This window comes from Sphaerodactylus townsendi, linkage group LG06 (genome assembly GCF_021028975.2).
Source record: "Sphaerodactylus townsendi isolate TG3544 linkage group LG06, MPM_Stown_v2.3, whole genome shotgun sequence".
Classification (NCBI taxonomy): domain Eukaryota; kingdom Metazoa; phylum Chordata; class Lepidosauria; order Squamata; family Sphaerodactylidae; genus Sphaerodactylus; species Sphaerodactylus townsendi.
The window spans coordinates 59212170-59223519 of record NC_059430.1 but is presented as its reverse complement, the minus strand read 5'-3'; positions in this window follow the sequence as shown (position 1 = coordinate 59223519).

Genomic DNA, 11350 nt, shown 5'->3' with positions numbered 1-11350 from the left:
CAAGAGATGGCATCATGACCTGTCTCACCACATAGGATGATGAATAAGTGCAGTTACCACTAATAGTCAGGCTGAAGCTGTCGACAAAGACTTTAGCACATCTGTGGAAGCTGCTTCCATAACAATTAGAGCCATGTGCAATGTCAAACATTTTCCACTCTAGACATTATCACTTCTAGCTCACTGATTAAGGGCTATAAGCTCATAATTTCTGTTAATTGCTGGGCCAGGCTGATGGAAAACTGTCTGTCTTACAAAGATAACATATTCTCTTGGCCTCTAGAAGTCTGAATTTCTTTTTAAAAAGTTCATGCCAAAGCAAGGAAATTAATGAATTTATCATAAAGTGTTAATGTAGGCACAAAATTCAAGAGTTATTGTATTTTGAAAGGAAATTACTACAGTGGTTTTAATTCAGGAGAGTGTTAACACTCAAGCACCATCTTAGGGCTGAATCACTGTCTTAGCAGTATAGGAGGCTGTAAGTCCAGGATTGCCTTGAGTTTAAACATATAACTTATTTAGAAAAAGAACAAAAAAAGAAAGGAGCCCAAATCCTCCCAGGATACTCAACAGCAGTTTGCCTACTGAGCATACCTGAGTCATAAATAAAACCGAAGCTGGAGCCACTCCAGACTCTGGTTCCCTGGAACTAATATAAAACATGGAATATTATTATTGACAAAAACAAAAAACACATTGTATCACAACCCCCAGCTCACTGGTTGGTGTTGGCCTTCTATCTGCTTCGAGTTCCGCCCTGGAAGTTAGGAAGACGTGATGTATTAGTGTAAAATGTTTGCAGAACCAAGTAGAGAAGCCTTCTGCATGTGGCAGACAGAGATTTTATTGATGTTAAGTTGTTGCAAGTGCTGCCCCAGGGATTTTGGGACAGCACCCAGTGCGCCGATCACCACTGGGATCACTGCTGGTTTGTGCCATAGACGTTGCAGTTTTAATTTTTAAATCTTGATATTTTGTAATTTTTTCTTGTTGTTTTTCTTTGACCCGGATGTCATTGGGTATTGCAACATCAATAATCCACACTTTGTTGTTCTCAATGATGGTAATGTCTGGTGTGTTGTGCGCCAGTACTTTATCTGTTAAAATTCTAAAGTCCCATAATATTTTGGCTTGCTGATTTTCGATTAGTTTTTCAATGTTATGTTCCCACAGTTCTTGGGTGTGGGAAAACCATAATTTTTACATAAATTCCAATAAATCATTTTGGCAACTGAATTATGTCGCAGTTTACGATCAGTTTGCACAATCTTCTTGCATGAGCTGAGTATGTGATCCACAGTTTCATCCATTCAGTACAATACTATCATTCGTTCGTTCGTTCGATTTGATAGACCGTTCTACCCGCGAAGGGCTCAGAGCGGTTTACAGATCAAACAAGACAAACAGTAAATACAAAGTACAAAGTAAGTACAAAGGAAAGACAAATTGAATAATACAGTTAAAAATTTAGCAAAATTCAATAAAATCAGTAGCAACAATATGGCCCACCCATAATTTGGTGGATGACGTCTGGTCCTACCCTTGGAAGGGACTGGCAAATTGCCAGAAATAGAAACAGATGATACACAGGGCATCAAGAAGGGGCGGTAACTCCGTGGCCAACCCCCCAAAAGCCCAGTGGAACAGCTCCTGTTCAGGCCCTGAGAAACTCACCAAGGTCCCGCAGGGCCCTAACAGCTGGAGAGTAAGCATTCCACCAGGAAGGGCCCAGGGCCTGGGTTCAGATCACCTCCCCATTAGAACTATGTAATCCTCTGTGAAGAATGGGACAGTATTTTTTGCTTGCTGTGACAATCAGTCAGGAGGTGACCATCAGAAAGGGTTCTCACAGATAGATCCTAAGCATGGTTACAGACTTTTCAGGCTGTGTTCAGTGGCCTTGGAAAAGTGAGTCTCTTCTGCTTACAATGGCACTGTTAATTTGAGGGCTGGTGGACAACAACAGCACTTATTCCATTAGATTTTGACCCAGGGAACTTGGTGTGGTGAGCAGAATGTGGCAAGATACTTTTTCATCAGGCATTTCCATACCCCATGTCTTGTTTGAGGAACCATTTGTGCTTGTGATATGCTGCGTGTTCATAGTTCGCCTGAGAGAAAGGTTTGGGCAGCAGTATGCAGTGTTTCCAGACCAACCTCAAGGGATGCACCCAGATTTCTTCCCTTTGTACTGAAGCCTAACAAGCTGCAGACACTTCCCCTCCCACTCACAGTCTCATACTAAAGACACTCTTTTTTTCAAATAAGATATATCTATGTATTGAAATAATACATCTGTGACAAAGAATGACAAGCACCACCACCAGTGTACAAAGTGAATGTACATTATTCCAACAGAAGTGTGGGTCTTTGTGTGCAGTCCACAGTGTAGCGTGTACATATATAAATGTCAAGCTGCTCTATACTGAGACAGATTGCAGGGTGCCACTCACATTAAGTCGATCTGTTAGTCAGATCGTCTCTCTTTATGCACTGTTATCCCTTGCCGCAGATAGATGTGTTAGCTATTGCCTGGCATTGCAGAGGGGATCTGACGCTGCTCAGCTTTCTCCCACCAGTCTCGCCTAGGGCCACTGGGACTTGTAGGAAGCCTGCAAAATGCATAGCAATGGTGGGCATGCCGGCTAGATCACCTCATTAGCCTGAGGCAAAGCATTGGAGGCTATGAACAATTAACAGCACTGACAATTCAAGCGGCACACATGGGGCGAAATCCCCAACCACGGGCCAGGCGATCCTGTTGCTTTCAGACAGGGACTCAGAACTGCCATTTGCAGCCACTCCCATATGCTCACCTACACCTAGAGGTCAGGGATGAGGAAGGCCAACCCTGCATCCTTGCTCAGGCAGGCATCTGGGGACCGGAATTTTGGAACCTGGCAATTTGCTGGCCCAGCCCTCAGCGAGGAAGCTTGGCATCCACGCGGATAATAAGCTCTCTTGTTGGGTGAGCACGTAGCAAAAGGCATGCTGCCTGCCCAGCTTTTAAACAAAGCGATGAACATTGCCGCCCCCCACATTGACTCATGCTGGTGCAGCAATAATTGGCTGTTTCCGAGATAACTGTTCCCCAACACACTGCCAGGGGAGGGCACTTGGCCTCCCAATGTAGTGAAAGGAAGAATAGCCACCAAACCATGGAAGCCCCCATACAGCCAGGCAGCATGTGGGCAGCCCCCTTCAGCCCTGGGTTCAACAAGAGGTGGCTGGCAGGCCACTGAGGGGGCCTGTCCCCACCTCTTGAACCATCCTAACCACCAAGTCAGGGACCCTCGAGGAAGAAAACGTTTCCATAGTTCCAGAACACACTCTGTTTTTTATTTGTGTAGTTTCAAAACACTTTTAAAAAAACAGTTTTTCCCATGCAGTGACCCAGCACTGAATATAATGAGAATGAAAAGTGCCTGCACAGATAGGAGACCGCAACCCAGAGGCATAGCTCCAAAGGGGTGGGGAGGTGCGCAACGCACTGGGCGTGCGCCCCTGCAGGGGTGTAGCGAGGGCGTTCTGGGGGCATTCCGGGGCGTGGCAGGGGCGTTCCAGGATGGGACGGGGGCGTTCTGCCGGGGGACGAGGTGGAGAATGCACCAGTGCTTTCCCCACTTGCTTTACCTCTGCCGCAACCAAAACATTTCAAGTATTTCAACATCTGCTAACGCCTGGGCTGGGTTTTTCCCAGCAATTCCCAGCAAATTGATTCTTAGTTGTGATACTTTGCAAACTATTTTTTCCCTGACAAAATCTTTAAAATTTGCTCCAAGATAGAGACTGGCTTCAGGCAGTAGACATATCTACCATACCATCTGAGCTGTTTATAGATCATTTCAACTTGGTTACCTTGTTGGATATCAACAGAATTTTCTAGCCTGTGAAAAACTCGGGTTTATCTCACATATTTTATCTCACATGTTTTACCTCTCAATTTATTTATTTATTTTATTTATTTATTTATGGGATTTCTATACAGCCCAATCCCCAAAGGGCTCTGGGCGGTGTACAATATGGATTCCACATACAGTATATAAACAAAACCCCATTAAATTAAAATGTAAGTTTAAAAGTTTAAATATTTAAAACGCAGCAGTAGCGTTTATGTGCAAAGTCCTTGGAAGAGATCATTTTTGTGGTTTTTTAGTTGGGAGCTGTCAATATGATGATGACACTCAGCTCTACATTTCTTTGTCTAGACCGTTCAAGGCAGGTGTAATTTTCTGAGCTTGTAACTAGCTAATGTGGTTAAATAGCTAAGGATGAACAAGTTGAAACTGAATCCTGACAAAATAGAGGCTGTGCTGGTTGGGCATTAAGGTTGGGAAGGGGCCATGTCTCAGTTGCAGAACATTTGCTTGGCATTCAGAAAATCCTGAATTCAATATTGTTCTTGGTGCAGGTATTGTTGTACCTGTTTAAGAAGGTTCAGCACAATGTGTTAGAATGGGAACTATGGAGAGACCAGATGAAAACAAGCTGTGCATGATCTACAGACTCTGTTAGCTATCACAGTGTGTTTCAGATATTGGCAGCTATTTAGCTTAATGAATATTAAATCATGTGATTTTTAAAAATTCTACTTTGCAGTGGTACAATAGGATGCTGTGGGTTTTCTGGGTTGTATGGTTGTGTTCCAGAAGTATTTTCTTCTGACATTTCACCTGCATCTATGGCTGGCATCTTCAAAGGATCCCGTGAAGATGCCAGCCACAGATTCAGGTGAAATGTCAGGAGAAAATACTGCTGCAACATGGCTCTACAATCTGGAAAACCCACAATATCCTAGTGATTCTGGCCATGAAAGCTTTTGACAGTGGTACAATCATTCATAATGAAGAAATTATCTTGCTCAGTTGAATCTTCAGATGTGGAAGAATCAAAGGCAAGGAAAAATAACATCTGTGAATAAAGGTACACAAGAATTATATATTACACTTTTTTTTCATTTCATCCAGTGTACTTAAGAGTCATAGATCTAAACTTTATCTGCTATCACGAAAGATTGTAACTAGGATGGGCACATGTGTATAGGCTGAATGTTTTTTGATGGTTATATATGTTAAATATGACTGTGGATCTCTCCCTTCCCATGCTGTTGTTATTTGCAAAACATAGCATTAATTTGTCTGATGCTGATGGTCTGTTATCCAAAAAGATGAGACATTGCTGAGTAAGATTATATTCTGAAATGAAAACAGTTTCAATGATGCCACAGAGCAGATGCCCAGTCGGTCTGCTTGCAGGAAATTAAATCCATGCACTGCATTGCATATGGTGCACAATGCAATCCTACAAATAGACGATTTTATTAGTATCAAGTACAAAGTGTCTCTTACTGACCATGCACAATGTTTGACTGCTGGCAGAAGCAAAGATCAAGCATGAAAAACAGCTAGCCAGCCACATGGACTCCAATCCTATAGGGAGTTTTGGTTAAATTCCTCCTAATTCCAGAGTATGGCGCATGCCTTCTGGGATCCAAAATACAAATGATTGTTCTTCTTGCGAAATTAATTAAATTTAAAAAAATTATGAAAAGGCAGAAAAAATCCAATTGAGGGTGAATGTTTCGTTTATATTATGGAAAGAGCTTTCTGATCATAACAGCATGTACTTGAGTTTTAGACTGTTATCTTTATTTTATTTTCATAGAATCATAGAGTTGGAAGAGACCCCAAGGGCCATCAAGTCCAACCCCCTGCAATGCAGGAACACATAATCAAAGCACTCCTGACAGATGGCCAACCAGCTTCTCTTCAAAAACCTCCAAAGCAGGAGACTCTGACACACTTCAAGGTAGTGCATTCCACTGTCCAACAGCCCTTGCTGTCAGGAAGTTTTTCCTGATGTTTAGGTGGAATAGCTTTTCCTTCACCTTGAACATTTACTCCTGGTCCTAATCTTTGGAGCAGCAGAAAACAAGCTTGCTCCCTCACCAACATGACATTCCTTCAAATATCTAAACATGGCTATCATGTCACCTCTCAATCTTCTCTTCACCAAACTAAACATACTCAGCTCCCTAAGTCCCTCCTTGTAGGGCATGGATTCCAGACTGTTTAACATTTTGGTTGCCCTCCTCTGGACCTGTTCCAGCTTGTCAATATCCTTCTTGAATTGGTGCCTAGAACTGTACACAATATTTTAGGTGAGGTCTAACCAATGCAGAATAGAAAGGTACAATTACATCTTTCAATCTATTATTATTATTATTATTATTATTATTATTATTATTATTATTATTATTATTATTATTATTATTATTATTATTATTATTATTATTATTATTATTATTAATTAGGTTTATATACCACCCTCCCCCGGAGGGCTCAGACACTATACTAGACACTATACTCCTATTGATGCAGTCCAGAATCACATAGGCTTTCTTGGCTGCCACATCACACTGCTGACTCACGTTCAGCTTGTGGTCTACTAAGACTCCCAGATCCCTTTTCATGTAGTGTTGTCAAGCCAGGTGGCACCCATCCTATATCTGTGCATTTCATTTTTTCTGCCTAAGTGTAGTATTTTACATTTATCTCTGTTGAAATTCATTTTGTTTGTTTTGGCCCAGCTCTCTAATCTGTCTGGGTCATTTTGAATTCTGACTCTGTCCTCTGGGGTATTAGCTACCCTCCTAATTTGGTGTCATCTGCAAATTTGATTAGCATGCCCTCTATTCCATTATCCAAGTTGTTGATAAAAATATTGAATAGCACTGTTCTCCAGGAGTTCTCAAAGATCATAGCAAGTGGTTCTGAGACAACTTCTGCCAGTTCCTTAAAGTAGCCAGGTGTTCCTGCACTACCTCTTTATTTATTCTGTGCTGAATTTTCTCTACTTATATGTTATTCTTGGAGGACTGACTATACATACTCCTTGTGTAGTGACTGCAAGTGATGGTTTGCATGCATCAGACATGCCACACAAATTAAAGATTGCGGACATACTGTCATGAGTCAGCCCTGGGCACTGAAGACTCTGGTGTAGAGCTTGAAGAGGCTGTGCATTCAGAGCATTCGGCACACAAGGAAATGCAGCAGCAGAGCCAGTTCCAAGTCTCTCCTAGCAAGCTCAGAGCCTGATGCCGTGCAGCTGGAAGAGCCATCGGGAATCCCAGAGGAGCCGAGTAACGAGCCGGCTGCTCAAAGGAGGCAAAGGCAGAGGCTACAGCTGCAGAGTCACAGGAGAAGTGCTCCCATTGCTGCAAGGTATGGCAGAAGGCTTTGCCAGATGGAGGCACCTGCGTCTGAGGAGAATTGAGCTCTTGTAGGATCCCAGCCTCACTGGCTTTTTTATTTAAACCCTGGCTTATGCTTGGCTCTGCCTGTGTACAATGATGATCTCCTGTCTATGCCTTGACTTTGGACTGCCTTGACTATGTCTTTGTTTGCCCTGATTCCTGACTGTTGACTACGCCTCATATGCTACTTCCCTTGACTCTGGCTTGTCCAACCACACTCTAGCTGTTGCCTACCTACAGCACAGTTTGCACCCAGCCTTTGAGGCACCCAGGTTACAAGGTTGCCATGGAGGACACCCTAGCAGACCTGGTTGCCCAGAACCGGGTTCTTGCCAACCAGATGCAGCAATTTTCAGCTACAGTGGTTGCCCTGTAGCAACAAGCGGTCCCAGCTGTCCAGGCTCCAGCCTCTGCACCCACATGACCGCTCGCTCCTCCTGAGAAGTTTGATGGGCAACAGGGGAACTGTGTAATGTTCCTGGCCCAGTACAAATTACTCATTGTCACAAGAGCCAGAGAGTTCCCTGATGACCAAGTCAAAATGAGTTTCATTATCAGTGAGTTTCACTATATAATGAAAGTGAGTTTCATTATCAAAGTGAGTTTCATTTTATGATGAAAGACTGTGCTGCCCAGTGGGCCATACCCCTGCTACTCGCTGGGGCACTGGAGCTAATTGACTTTGATGTTTTCATGGCCAAGATGGAAGTCACGTTTGGGGACTTTCAGAAGGTGAGCCATGCCAGTCATTGGCTCGAAGCCCTGAAACAAGGGAGACCATCTGTTACTGAATATCTCACAGAATTCCAGCTCATTGCTCAAGACCTGGACTGGAATGAGCCAGTATTGGTGAACCAGTTTTCATCAGGGTTATTAGATGCGATCCTGGATGAGCTAACCTGAGTTGAGTGGCTTCGTACTCTTTCTCTTTTTCTAAAAAAAAGATTTTTATTGATTTCCAGATATATAATAAACAATACAAAATACCAAAAAGAAAATAATGAAAAAGAGAAAGAAAAAAAGAAAAGAAAAAAAAGGCAAAAATAACATTATCAGGATATCAATTAAAGAAAGAAAGAAGAAATACTACACAGAGCATCCAGAAATAATAAAGAGTACATAAAATAGAGAAACTTAACATGACTTCCCCAGCTTAACGAGAGAATCCCAGTCTGCATGTTGATTACCAAGGTACAGTTTCTTCATAAAACTATTCTTCTGCTTAATACCATTATTTCATTCTTCTAAACCTAAGTTTCATTCTTGCAGCTATTTGTTAATTACTTGTTCATTACCATTTTTTTCCAGATACGATATATAATCTTTACGTTTTCTGAAACTAAAAGGTAAGTCCTTCATTCTCTAGACTCAGTTCTAGACTCAGAGAGAATTTACTATAAATTTTAAAGGAATCTTCCCAAACATTTTAAAGGAATCTTCCCAATCTTGTAATGAAATTTATTAAAGTCCTCTGCCCATTTTATAACTTCCTTCACTATTTCTTTTTCTGTTATTAAATTTAACAATATTTTATAAAATCTGCTTATCATTTTTTAAAATTTTCAGATAGTAATATATTATCTAACTCCATAGGGTTCTTATCTATCCCCCATTCTTTATTCTTGTTGTATTTTATGTTGTACACCACCCAGACCCCTTTGGGGGAGGGGCGGTATATAAAACAAATATTAAATAAAAAAATTAATAAAATATTGTCTTGAAAGAATTGTTAGGCTATTTGATGGTAGGTAAATCAATGGCACTGACTTTTTCCTATCCTTATGTTTTGTCTCAGCTTTAGTCTGGGATCATTATTTTCCCATAATATAATATCTTTATAGGTAACCCATGGTTTATTATTAACATTCTGAGTGTTCATGCAGCTTTCAGTTTTGGAAACCCAATATGGTATCTTTTTATAAAAGCTATACTTGTAATGATCCCAAACCTATAGGGTGATTCTTAAAATTAAGGGGGTGTTCATTTTTCTCTTTTTTCTTGGGTCATAGATATCCATGGAGTGGCCTCGTACTCTCAATGGGTTATCACAACTCTGTCAAGGTCATCAAGGATTGCCTTGAAGAACACAAGCAGGCCCGGGAGGGGGCCCAACTGCAAATATGAGAGCCAGCCTTTCTGCCTAGTTCTGGTCATCCAACAGGGGGTGGGTCACAACCTGAGATGGGTGAAAACCCCATGCAGCTTGGAGAGATATTTGAGTCCTGAGGAGGTGTGCCAGCACTCCTGGAACTTGTGTCTATACTGTGCTGGGAATGGCCGCTACGCCAGGCAGTGTCCAGAAAAACCAGTGAAACACCAACCCTCAGGCCAGAGTGACCCTCTCAGCCTGAGGGAACACACTGGACACTTTGGACCCTCTGACTCCCAATTAAACCACAATTAAACCACTTACTGCTCTCTATGTCTTAGTGGACTTTGGTGCTTTTTGGTTCTATGTAGACCAGACTTTCGCACAGCAAAACAGATGCAGGTGGAGGCCATTGATGGATGGCCTCCTAAACCAGGACCAGTGGTTCAGGAAACAGCTCTTCTCACTATGGTGGTTCTGGGCCATGCAGAAACGATCCCATTTGACATCACTCAGATACCCTGGTACCCCTTGGTCCTGGGCATGTCCTGGCTGGAGGCCCAAAACCCATTCACTGGTGAACACAGGAGCTGCCTGCCCTGACCCTGGACTGCCTTGACCATTCCTTTGCTTTCTGCCTTCCCTGATTCTGCACTGGTTATGACTATACTTTTGCTTGCTGCCCGCCTTGAATCTGGCTTGTCCAGCCACACTCTAACTCCTACCTGCCTACAGCACACATACCACTGAACCAGTTGAACATATACTACTTCATTGGTCATATTATGATATTCATTCCCTTTATATTACTCCAATTTCATCTAATGACCCAATTCTATTGGGGGGGGGCAAACAGGCTTATGAAGGAGACAGAGTGGGGTGACAACGGTGCTGTTTCCAGCTGCCTCAGGGTTAGGATTTGGCTGCCCATTTCCAGAAAGATCTGATAAAATTTTATATTTTTATTGGAAATTTCTTTAATGAACCCACTTTTCAGGTGGTCAAAGTTGTGCTTTGGCTCAATCAGTAAGGAAGCAGATGCTTCAATCTTTTTATTAACCATTTTGAATAATTGAAAGTGTTTAATGAAGTTAACACTTTTTTGTTTTCTATTTTTTATTTGCAGTTCCGTTGACAATCTTGGCTTGTAATAAATGAAACAAGAATGTAGGCGTAGCTTTTTACTGCATGTTTTCCAGAGGAGATACACCGATATAGTTCATCATACGTTCCACTGTGAATCATCCATTGATGAGACATCAGTACAATGATGTATCTGCATGCATGCATCATCCTTCTGCTCTTGGGTAACAAGATCATCTCTGCTACAGATCCCACATTATGTTAGGAAGGGACAAGAAAACAGTATCAGGCAAAGCTGCAGAAGGAAGAACATGAGGACAGATGGAGAAATCTGCTACATCATCCTGAACTAGTGTTTTGGCAAGTAAGGGCATTAATTATCCCATGAACATACACCGTGTCAAGCTGCTTATTGTTCAATGTGCTTCTTTTGTCTTGCTCTGTCTGATGATAAAGTAACTCCTCTCCAAGTTCTGCATAAGCTTTGGTGAACAAACAGCTGAACCCCTGCATGGAAAAGGAGAATTGCCGCCATATGTGCCTATCATGTTGGCTTCCTGCTGGTTTAGTAATATAGGTCTTTGAGACTGCCTGTCGCTCCTGCCTTAATTGTGACACAAGGAATTCTTTGGGAGAACAACATTTCTGTCATAAATTGTTTTTAGTTTGATATGGGTTGTTGAGGGGCAGGGAATGGCTTTTCTGAAATGGGCTGTCCTAATATTTAAAAACAAAACAATTTACAACCTTCCACTTGATTAAATGGTGTGGAGTTGTTATTTTTAAAGCAATGCAATACTGGGAATGTTGCTTTGTGAGGCCAGTGTTAAATTAGGTGACCTGATAGTTCATCTTCATGCTCTGAATATTCTCAGGTCTGCAATGCATTTCCTCTACAACCAGTTTAGTGTTGTCAT